General features: G+C 38.5%; 1 long non-coding RNA gene across 1 annotated transcript in view; it reads right to left on the reverse strand.

Annotated features, from left to right (window-relative positions):
- Positions 1–431: 431 nt before the first annotated feature.
- Positions 432–12,394, reverse strand: part of LOC124787821 — a 33,724-nt gene continuing 21,761 nt past the window's right edge. The window contains exon 2 of the long non-coding RNA XR_007016018.1: positions 432–1,359. This is a non-coding gene — a long non-coding RNA (uncharacterized LOC124787821). The remainder of the gene's footprint in view (positions 1,360–12,394) is intronic.

A 12,394-nucleotide genomic window follows, 5' to 3' on the forward strand; every position in this document is an offset into this window, starting at 1 on the left:
CTACGGCTCGGTTAGAGAGAGAGAATATTGCTATTCTAAAAAAGTCATCGAGCTGTAGAAAATTAGTGTTAGCTGTGCGGAGCTGGGGCAGGTCAACAGTTCTCTAAATAAAGGAAGATTACAGTTCAACATTCTGTCGATCGTGAGGTCATTAGAGATTGAACTCTAGCTCAGGCATAGCACATTGGACATAGTCTTTCAAGAGAACCATCTTAGTACTCGCCTTAAGTGATTTATGGAAATCATGGAAAACCTAAAATTCGGTGACTGAACTGGAATTTGGATCACCAGTCTCCTAAATATGAGTCTTAGTCTCTTACCAGTACACCACCTCACTCATTGTTATTCAGTAAAATTTAGTCGAAATCTTAGAAATATGGTACACAAATGAATATTTGTGGAATGCTGTACTTTAAAATGTAGAAACCATGTACATTAACATTTGTTTTATTCTTCCCACAGTTGGCGAAAACAACTTCAGTTTCAGTTAGTGATGTATTTCATGGGTCAAGGGCCCAATAAAGACTGCATGTATTAGTGCACAATTCATAAGTGGTTTCATCAGCAGAGCTAAAAGCTGGTCAAATGCTGTGTCATAGGTTACACAGAACTTACAATTCACAAAATATTTTCTTATGTGCTACTGTTCACAGATGACATATCTTTGCCAATACAGCATTTTATACTACTTGTATGCCACTATGCCAAAAACCAAAAAGGAGGAGGAGGGGGGGGGGGGAGATGGTGAGGAAGGAAGGGAGGGAAAGGGGGGGGGGGGAGAGAGAGAGAGAGAGAGAGAGAGAGGAATAATTCATTTATGGAGTAATTATTCAAGGGTATATTGCAGGCAAAGTCTCTTACTGTTATTACAACAATGTACCTAAAGTAACATATGCAGCACAAAAATAATTTCTTGCCAACAATTAATTATCTGTTTCATTCAATGGAAGACCAAGATGTTATTGTTATATTCTTTTACATCCTAATGAGAAACAGAGATGTTTTATGCCAGCAGTTAAATCACTAACATTACACAGAAAGATAATGATACTAGAGTTTTTCATTAATGACAACAAAGACAAACTCATAAGCAGTCAGTTTTGGACTGATCTTTGTGCTTCTCTGTCCTCAGGCACAAACAGTGGTGACACACCATCCCAAAGATGCTTTTTCACTCTGTTATATACATCCCTTGGAACAGTCTTTGTAAATGAATTTTGTTCAAATTTCACATGTTGCTGAGGATCTACACTGACTGTTACACTTCCTACAGCATCCTTTACCTTTGCAGTTCCTGTCATCACCTCCTTCATTATTCAAATTTTCACTGTGAGTATGACGGAATAATCTCACCTAAAGCTGCATACAAAAGGAAAAAAAAAAAAAACAAAACATTAATCAGCAAACTTAGACATTGGTATATTGAAGCTAGTATAAACAATAATAATTTTTCTCTATGAATTGTCTGAAATCACTAAGACTCTCCAAATGAAACTTTACATTTAAATAACTTAACAGAGAAAATGCATCGTACGATATCAAGGGTAGTTAGTTATTTCATGCAGATTGGATCATTTGCAGCTAATCTAGAAAATATGAACTGCTTAGGCATCTGGACATGAAGAATTAGCATAACCACAAGCTGTAATTTGTCACAGTAATTCTAGGACTAGGCCAGAGGAGTGGATTACAGTAAAAATATCGAGGACACACTATAAGTCTGATAGCTTCAGTCAAGAGATATCAAAAAGCTTCAATGCTTTGGAGACTGTGGACAAAAGCATGCGAATAACCCAACACGTTCAGATGATTTACCACTCTGGTCATGTATGAACCATGAGATTAGTGTTGCAAACATGTGTATCAATGAAATACATACTCACTTCAAAAATGTTGGTGTTACAGACAAAAGGAGCTTGGAGCAAAGGTTCCATACAGTCCATGAACTTCATTTAAATACATCAGACAGGAGTTGCTAGCTGATAAAATATATATTCATATTTTGAGGAACAATATGGGAAATAGGGTCAGTGGTGAACAAATGCCGATTACAAAGTGTCTTAGGCAAGTTGTAAACAATGAAGTCATAGCATACAATGTAGGCTTTCATGACCGGTATTGTCTTCACTAAAAACTTCTGGGCTGATAGGCCGTGGTCGATGTATTCTCCCCTGATGTTTTGTCACCTGCAGTCGGCGACAAAACTTTAGGGGAGAGTTTTATATATCGGCCACAGCCTATCAGCCTGGAAGTTTTAAGTGAAGAATGAAGTCATATGTCAGACACAAATTACCAAGGCAGAAGCAAACAACCATGTTACTCATAAACTTAGATTATAAGAACATGTATCTAAATACTTTCATTTTTTTATTCCCCCCTCCCGATACTAAATATAACTGTATCTTCATTTTGACCAGCTAAATATCAACTGAACAATTTGCGCTGTATAATATCTCTGAACAAATAAAAAATCAATTGGTCAAGAAGGCTGATAGTAAAGGGCAGAAGATGCAAACCAATGTTAGGAAGAGAAGTGTTAATTGTTATGTAGTAGTCATGGGAGGGGAATGGCACAGATAGTATAAAATGTTTTGGGTAATAATTGTCAGATAAATATTATTTTATGCCAAGAACGAGATTCTGTTATGTCACTTCAGATTAAGACTGTTTGAAGAAAGATCTTTGTAATGAACATCATGAAATTATATTGTTGTTGTTGTTGTTGTTGTTGTTGTTGTGGTCTTCAGTCCTGAGACTGGTTTCATGCAGTTTTCCATGCTACTCTATCCTGTGCAAGCTTCTTCATCTCCCAGTACCTACTGCAACCTACATCCTTCTGAATCTGCTTAGTGTATTCATCTCTTGGTCTCCCCCCACGATTTTTATCCTCCACGCTGCCCTCTAATACTAAACTGGTGATCCCTTGATGCCTAAGAACATGTCCTACCAACCGATCCCTTCTTCTGGTCAAGTTGTGCCACAAACTTCTCTTCTCCCTAATCCTATTCAAAACTTCCTCATTAGTTATGTGATCTACCCATCTAACCTTCAGCATTCTTCTGTAGCACCACATTTCGAAAGCTTCTATTCTCTTCTTGTCCAAACTATTTACCGTCCATGTTTCACTTCCATACATGGCTACACTCCATACAAATACTTTCAGAAATGACTTCCTGACACTTAAATCTATACTCGATGTTAACAAATTTCTCTTCTTCAGAAACGCTTTCCTTGCCATTGCCAGTCTACATTTAATATCCTCTCTACTTCGACCATCATCGGTTATTTTGCTTCCCAAATAGCAGAACTCCTTTACTACTTTAAGTCCCTCATTTCCTAATCTAATACCCTCAACATCACCCAACTTAATTCGACTACATTCCATTATCCTCGTTTTGTTCTTGTTAATGTTCATCTTATATCCTCCCTTCAAGACACCATCCATTCTGTTCAACTGCTCTTCCAAGTCCTTTGCTGTCTCTGACAGAATTACAATGTCATCGCCGAACCTCAGAGTTTTTATTTCTTCTCCATGGATTTTAATACCTGCTCCGAAATTTTCTTTTGTTTCCTTTACTGCTTGCTCAATATACAGATTGAACAACATCGGGGAGAGGCTAAAACCCTGTCTTACTCCCTTCCCAACCACTGCTTCCCTTTCATGTCCCTCAACTCTTATTACCACTATCTGGTTTCTGTACAAATTGTAAATAGCCTTTTGCTCCCTGTATTTTACCCCTGCCACCTTTAGAATTTGAAAGAGAGTATTCCAGTCAACATTGTCAAAAGCTTTCTCTAAGTCTACAAATGCTAGAAACGTATGTTTGCCTTTCCTTAATCTAGCTTCTAAGATAAGCCGTAGGGTCAGTATTGCCTCACGTGTTCCAATACTTCTACGGAATCCAAACTGATCTTCCCCAAAGTCGGCTTCTACTACTTTGTCCATTCGTCTGTAAAGAATTTGCGTTAGTATTTTGCAGCTGTGGCTTATTAAACTGATAGTTCGGTAATTTTCACATCTGTCAACACCTGCTTTCTTTCGGATTGGGATTATTATATTCTTCTTGAAGTCTGAGGGTATTTCGTCTGTCTCATACATCTTACTCACCAGATGGTAGAGTTTTGTCAGGACTGGCTCTCCCAAGGCCGTCAGTAGTTCTAATGGAATGTTGTCTACTCCCAGGGCCTTGTTTCGACTCAGGTCTTTCAGTGCTCTGTCGAACTCTTCACGCAATATCATATCTCCCATTTCATCTTCATCTACATCCTCTTCCATTTCCATAATATTGTCCTCAAGTACATCGCCCTTGTATAGACCCTCTATATACTCCACCTTTCTGCTTTCCCTTCTTTGCTTAGAACTGGGTTTCCATCTGAGCTCTTGATATTCATACAAGTGGTTCTCTTTTCTCGAAAGGTCTCTTTAATTTTCCTGTAGGCAGTATCTATCTTACCCCTAGTGAGATATGCCTCTACATCCTTACATTTATCCTCTAGCTATCCCTGCTTAGCCATTTTGCACTTCCTGTCGATCTCATTTTTGAGACGTTTGTATTCCTTTTTGCCTGCTTCATTTACTGCATTTTTATATTTTCTCCTTTCATCAATTAAATTCAATATTTCTTCTGTTACCCAAGGATTTCTACTAGCCCTCGTCTTTTTACCTACTTGATCCTCGGCTGCCTTCACTACTTCATCCCTCAAAGCTACCCATTCTTCTTCTACTGTATTTCTTTCCCCCATTCCTGTCAATTGTTCCCTTATGCTCTCCCTGAAACTCTGTACAACCTCTGGTTCTTTCAGTTTATCCAGGTCCCATCACCTTAAATTCCCAAGTTTTTGCAGTTTCTTCAGTTTTAATCTACTGTTCATAACCAACAGATTGTGGTGAGAGTCCACATCTGCCCCTGGAAATGTCTTACAATTTAAAACCTGGTTCCTAAATCCCTGTCTTAACATTATATAATCTATCTGACACCTTTTAGTGTCTCCAGGGTTCTTCCATGTTACAACCTTCTATCATGATTCTTAAACCAAGTGTTAGCTATGATTAAGTTGTGCTCTGTGCAAAATTCTACCAGGCGGCTTCCTCTTTCATTTCTTAGCCCCAATCCATATTCACCTACTACGTTTCCTTCTCTCCCTTTTCCTACACTCGAATTCCAGTCACCCATGACTATTAAATTTTCGTCTCCCTTCACTATCTGAATAATTTCTTTGATTTCATCATACATTTCTTCAATTTCTTCGTCATCTGCTGAGCTAGTTGGCATATAAACTTGTACTACTGTAGTAGGTGTGGGCTTCGTATCTATCTTAGCCACAATAATGCGTTCACTATGCTGTGTGTAGTAGCTTACCTGCATTCCTATTTTCCTATTCATTATTAAACCTACTCCTGCATTACCCCTATTTGACTTTGTGTTTATAACCCTGTAGTCACCTGACCAGAAGTCTTGTTCCTCCTGCCACCGAACTTCACTAATTCCCACTATATCTAACTTTAACCCATCCATTTCCCTTTTTAAATTTTCTAACCTACCTGCCCGATTAAGGGATCTGACATTCCACGCTCCGATCCGTAGAACGCCAGTTTTCTTTCTCCTGATAACGACATCCTCTTGAGTAGTCCCCGCCCGGAGATCCGAATGGGGGACTATTTTACCTCCGGAATATTTTACCCCAGAGGACGCCATCATCATTTAATCATACAGTAAAGCTGCATGCCCTCGGGAAAAATTACGGCCGTAGTTTCCCCTTGCTTTCAGCCGGTACCAGCACAGCAAGGCCGTTTTGGTTATTGTTACAAGGTCAGATCAGTCAATCATCCAGACTGTTGCCCTTGCAACTACTGAAAAGGCTGCTGCCCCTCTTCAGGAACCACACGTTTGTTTGGCCTCTTAACAGATGCCCCTCCGTTGTGGTTGCACCTACGGTACGGCTATCTGTATCGCTGAGGCACACAAGCCTCCCCACCAACAGCAAGGTCCATGGTTCAGGGGGGGGGGGGGGAAGCCTTGGATGAAGCATCTGTGGCACATGTTACTTGCACAGCATGGATAGTTTCTCAGGAGAGAAGATTTTCATACATGGGTATGACTGACGCATCATACCTCACTTGGTCACATAATATGCCACATGGTTGCATCTCAGTGCTTCTGATAAGAGGTAATTTTGTGACCTTACCTATGCCTGAGGCCAATAAAAATAATGTCTGAATCCTCATTCAGTCATGCAACAAATCAAGCTTGTGGATATCATCAATGTTGAGTGATGAATTTTAAAGGCTGCTGTCAATTCTGTGTTTATGCTCCCAGAGTTCATTGGTTTTGTAACTATGCACCACGATATTGATAACATTGATAAGTCAGATAATTTATTCACAGTACAAATAACTTACAAAAGATGCTCACAGTAACAACTGACATTGCACATGTTGCCAATTTACGTTTGGATGGCATGCGAAGAATTTGAAAGTATTACAATTTATATGGACTACTGTAGCGTCAATTCACTATGAAATGGCACTTTGTCTTGGTGGCTCTCTAAAATCTATTTTAAGGAATCCCTCTCCCTTCCAGTTTAAGGGATGTGTGATCACACAATTAAGTACAAGGAAGTATTTAATTACAGAATTAAGATGCCTGGAAGCTAGCACAATTTGAATATATAATAGTATTAAATTAAGACTTTTTCCTTCACATATTAAATTTGTTTGAATGTATATTAACGTGTAGCAGCCGTATTTAATTCCACTACCTGTCAATTTAGTAAAATAAAATTAATGAAAACTTTACAAAATTTAAAACAAATGGGAACTGATGTGGAAAATGTCTTATCTTAAATGAATGCTGATTCCAAAACTGGTCTTACATATTGTGAGACTGTAATAGTTCTGAAGTTATGGAAAATTTAATGTTTGTTGTTCTTGTTATGGCCTTCAGTCTGAAGACTGTTTTGATGCAGCTCTCCGTCCTAGTCTATCTGTGAAAGGCTCTTCTCTGAATAACTACTGCAATCTACATCCAGTTTAACCTGTTAACTGTATTCATACTTAGGTTTCCTTCAACAATTCTTAACCACCCACACTTTCCTCCATAATGAAATTTTGTATTATAATTTATATTTTAGTCATGTTGGCTGATACATTTGAGTTGCAGTTTTACATGTAAAGCAAGATCTTTCATCTTCCATAATTTGCTGAATATATGTTCCTTTTCAAGTCAGTTATTTAATTGAATTATAATTTTGCACATTAGCTCCCTTAGTTAACGTGATACAATTCTGGAATTAGCTAAATTAGTAGGTACCCCATGAAACCCATTATCTTATTATGAGCTGTGGTTGGTATAGATCCTCAATTCATGGTAACAAAATATGGGGTGATGAATTAAATTGGTTTAAGCACTCAAAATATCAATTTCTTGTGTGCATTGTAAAATATGGAATCAGCAATCAATTTTACGCTGACATATAAGAAAGAAAAAGGAATTCACCAGATATAAATTTAGGTTAGGGATATGGTGTTTGTTGCTATGAGGCACAATTGACTTTTCTTTTATAATAGATAATCAATTTTGAAATTATATCACAAGCTGCAACAATAGCTGTCATAAGAAACAGTCAGGTCAAAACAGTATCCACCATGTCCTACTGATTTCCATTGTTGTCCCTTGGTTTTTCATCAGGTAAATTCTTGAAGCAGAGCTTCAGATTTAATACAGTTATAGCTAAAAGAGATGTTTACCAAAACACAGAACCAAGGATCTAAATAGAGGAAACTGAAAAGATAAATGGACCGTCAGTAGAAATGTTATAATTATACAGGCATCGTATGGAAATCGCTGGAGCTGAATGAATACACATAGGTGGATAAAAACTAATATCATGCCATTATAGAACCAATACATGAAAAGAGCTTTATATACAAAAATTGATCAAGTTCCAGGACCAACAAGATGATGAACATTGTGTTAATTAATTTTTCATATTTTGCATCACAACAATGGCTGAATGGAGAGTCACTATTTGCAATGACTTAAAAATGGATTAACAGATTTTATTTAGCACTCCAGACCACCAAAATTTTGCACATATGACCATTTTTAGATTTGCAAACTATTGATTCTCATTCTATTCATGTTACATAGTAACTTGTCAGTTTAGGAGTTACAAAGCCTTGAGTTCCTTTGACGCTAGGAGATTTTTTAGGTCCTAAAGAGACTAATTCATTTTTAAAGGAAAAGGATTGTCCACAAATCTAAAATGAGACAAATATAAAAAAAATCGATAATGCTCAAAGTGATTGTTTATCTCATAAATCTGATCAAATGTCGACAGTAAAATATGCTGATAAATTAAATTTGGATCATAAAAAAAAACTGTATATCAGAAACAGAACAAATTACAGAATCACAATGTTTGCAAAGGGCATATAGAAAGAGCACTGGAAAGAGATTATAAAACAAACACTGTAAAAGGAAATTTACCTATTTCCAAAACATATTCCTACAGCACTTTTGAGTTCTGGTTTCCCTAAAACGAAAGCATATGAAATTAAAATTAAACAGAAACAGGTAGTGCGCATTAATAATATGTGAGATTAAATTACCTTGTGGCAGTAAGAAGAACACTACCTAATTCACATGACAGGCAATGATAAAAAGGTTGACTCTCCTTTCCCTATGGTCTGTTCCAAGAAAAACAGACCCATCTACTATATACAAAAAATAAAACACAAGAAGACTGAAGTAAAAATAAACCAAAACAATGAGGAAACTTCATTGAGTTCCCAGGTAACAGATGTGGAAGAAATGAAAATACAGTGAAATCACTAGTCATCAAATTCACTGATTATTTCTTTGCAGCAACAGGAAACATTATAGATTTTAATGAACAACTAAGTATACTCTGGTAAACATCACCAACAGCCATTAGTTTAAAAACTATAAACCCCAAAAGTGGTAATTCCTCTGCCTGCTGTGGTATTCCCTGGATACAAATTAAAATGTTAATACTGAATATGAGTTGACAGCTGTACCTCCCCCTACACCTGTATTAGAAATCAGTCAATGGACTTAGGCATATTTACTTGCTATCTTAAATGTGATGCCTATCTTTAATAGTGGAAGGAAAGAGGTTATTAGAGACAGAGCTTACACTTACAGTGAAGAATAATGACTGTGTTCTTTGCAAAGAAAACATTCTAGCATGTGCCTCATATAACACATAAAACATAAATCTGATGCCTAAATAGGGATTTTAACCACTCTCCTCCTGAATGTGGGACCATTGTCTTACCACGGAAACATACAGATATGTGTTTTTAATTATGTAACTACAGCAGACAGACATTATCTTATTCTGAATTCGAGGGAAACTTTTGGAGTGATTTGCTGTAAAATTTATTCCAAGAGCTACCTGTCATGTGTTTATTCATTATGTGATTCTACGCATTTACTTAAAACTCATCTATATCCACGTCCACACTCTGCAAACCACTGTGAAGTGCAAGGCAGAGGATACTTCCCACACTACCACATAACAAGGTCTCCTCAAGTCTCATTCAGTGGGAAAGTAGGAAGTATGAGCTGCTTAAATCCTGATGTGTCCACGGTAATTAGTCCAATCCTGTCCCTGTAGGGATGATACACAGGGTGGAGCACAGTAAATTGCTTTTTTAGAATTCACATTGCAGTGGCACTGTTGGTTGAATAGAGGGGAGAGTGGGTGTGGTTTATAGTGACTAATGGGAGGTTTGTATTCAGTTGCTGTAATTCAGTGGACACATGAGGAGTGCTCAGTTTTTGTGTTGAAGTGTATTTCTCAAATTCCCACTTGATTATTAAAACTGTGCAGCGTGCTTTTCGTTTGTGATTTGCAGTACCCCCATGTGGACGTGTTCCTGCACAGCAATCAATTTTAAATTGGGTAAATGCATTCACAACAGGGGATGTGTCATCTGTACAAAGAGGACCTGGCAGAAGTGTTAAAACACCACAAAGTGTCAAACGAGTTTAGAGTAGCAGTACTGCAATGTCTGAAATGCTCAGCTTGGAAACACACACTTGCTCTTGGCATTTCTAGATGTTCTCTCCGCCAGATTCTTCATAACAAACTGAATTTTCACCCTTATAAAATGTGCATGGTCCAGAAATTGTCAGTACAGGATTAGGTAACATGAAGAACATATTATGAAGACCTGCCTGCAACCATATGGCTCTGAGCACTATGGGACTTAACAGCTATGGTCGTCAGTCCCCTAGAACTTAGAATTACTTAAACCTAACCAACCTAAGGACAGCACACAACACCCAGTCATCATGAGGCAGAGAAAATCCCCGACCCCGCCGGGAATTGAACCCGGGCGCGGGAAGCGAGAACGCTACCGCACGACCACGAGCTGCGGACCGTGCAACCATACCCCGTGACACAAATGTGTTCTTTTCTGATGAGGCACATTTTCAGCTCAGTGGGTGTGTAAACAAACAGAATATGCAGTAGTGGAGTGACATGAACCCCAGGCAAATTCACCAGACCCCCACTGCACTCAGACTGCGTAACTGTGTGGTGTACCCTATCACGAGTAGGCATCATTGGCCATTACTTTTTCCAGGAAAATCATCGTGCTGTAACAGTGAATTTGGATCATTACTTAACTATGCTGCAAGAGTTTTTCCAACCGGCTTTCATGGCAATGCAATTACAGGATACCTGGTTTCAACAAGACGGTGCCACTGCACAATCAACAGGCATTACCATGAATTTCTTGAGGCAAATGTTTCCTGGAAGGCTTATCTCTCGGATGGGAGATCTCAACTGGCTCTCGCGATCGCCAGACTTAGCCCCATGCAATTTTTTTCTTTGGGGTTACCTGAAGTCAAAGGTGTATTGCAACCGTCCCGACACTCTGGAAGACCTACAGGACAATACTGAGGCTGAAATTGCAAGAATACCAGAAGACGTGCTTGAAAGAGTGCATGAGAATTTCAGAAAATGACTGTGGCAGTGTGTGGATTGTGAAGGTACACATTTGCCAGATACACTGTTTAAATCATGTAATTAGAAACATCCATTATTGTCCAGTAAGAGAAAAATAAAAATCTAAGTTTCTAAGTGTTCATATTTTTTTTACTTCATTTGCAAATCAGCAATTTACCACACTTCACCTTGTACAGGGGCTCTGATATATATCTAGACTCCTGACTTAACTGTGGTTCTTTCAACTTTGTAAGAAAGCATTTGTGGGAGTGTCTATCTAAAAACATCTGCCTCTGATTTTCCAGATATTTTGTAGCCAAAATTTGGAAATAAATAATTTCACTGAGTGGAAGTTACATCTTGTACTAATTCTGAATATATACCTAAAAACAAAGATGATGTGACTTACCAAACGAAAGCGCTGGCACGTCGATAGACACACAAACAAACACAAACATACACACAAAATTCAAGTTTTCGCAACAAACTGTTGCCTCATCAGGAAAGAGGGAAGGAGAGGGAAAGACGAAAGGATCTGGGTTTTAAGGGAGAGGGTAAGGAGTCATTCCAATCCCGGGAGCGGAAAGACTTACCTCAGGGGGAAAAAAGGACAGGTATACACTCGCACACACACTCATATTCATCCGCACATACACAGACACAAGCAGACACACATTTTGTGACAGTTTTGTTTCAAGTGCCAAAAACAGGTTGTAGCTGCCAGGGCTGAGTGGAGAAGAGCCTCAAGCATGAAGAGAAGTAGGCACTTTGCAGCAGATGCTGTTTGTGATCAGAAAAAACATGAAAATTGCTAGTGTTAGGAAGAAAGACGTAATGCTGCTAGGTTATAATCATACCAGATGTGTAGGTCCTCTGTTACAGGAAAAGACAGGATCAGAGTATTAGACCACCACCTTTTTCGAGCCATGTAAAGTGCTCGATCGAATGATACAAGTATTCGGTCATTTACACAAGGATTTAACTAAATATATCAGGTAGTAATAGTGGGAGGTGCAGGGAACAGCTTGGACAAGGAAAGTAAATATAACAAAGGTGGTGACCTGAACAAAATATCCTTCTAATGTGCACATTGCTGCACTATTTCAGCACCATTATGTGTAACACCTTGGCAGTGCAGGGGAGTGAGTTAATTCGGGACTGAAAATTACAATGGTGACCGTTGATTGGGGACATACTGCACTGATGCAGGTCAAGGCTGTTGTGAGATGGGGTTTCATTATGCATGGCCTGCACCGCAGTAGGCCTGGGATGGTAAAGTTGATGGAGCTAATTAGTAAGAGTATAGATGGTAACGACACGGCCAAACGTGGTCAAATCTCTGTTGTCATGGATAGGAGGTATAGACCAACTATTATGATAGATCATGACAACATGTTTCCCTGCCTACAAAGTG

This window comes from Schistocerca piceifrons, chromosome 3 (genome assembly GCF_021461385.2).
Source record: "Schistocerca piceifrons isolate TAMUIC-IGC-003096 chromosome 3, iqSchPice1.1, whole genome shotgun sequence".
Taxonomy (NCBI): domain Eukaryota; kingdom Metazoa; phylum Arthropoda; class Insecta; order Orthoptera; family Acrididae; genus Schistocerca; species Schistocerca piceifrons.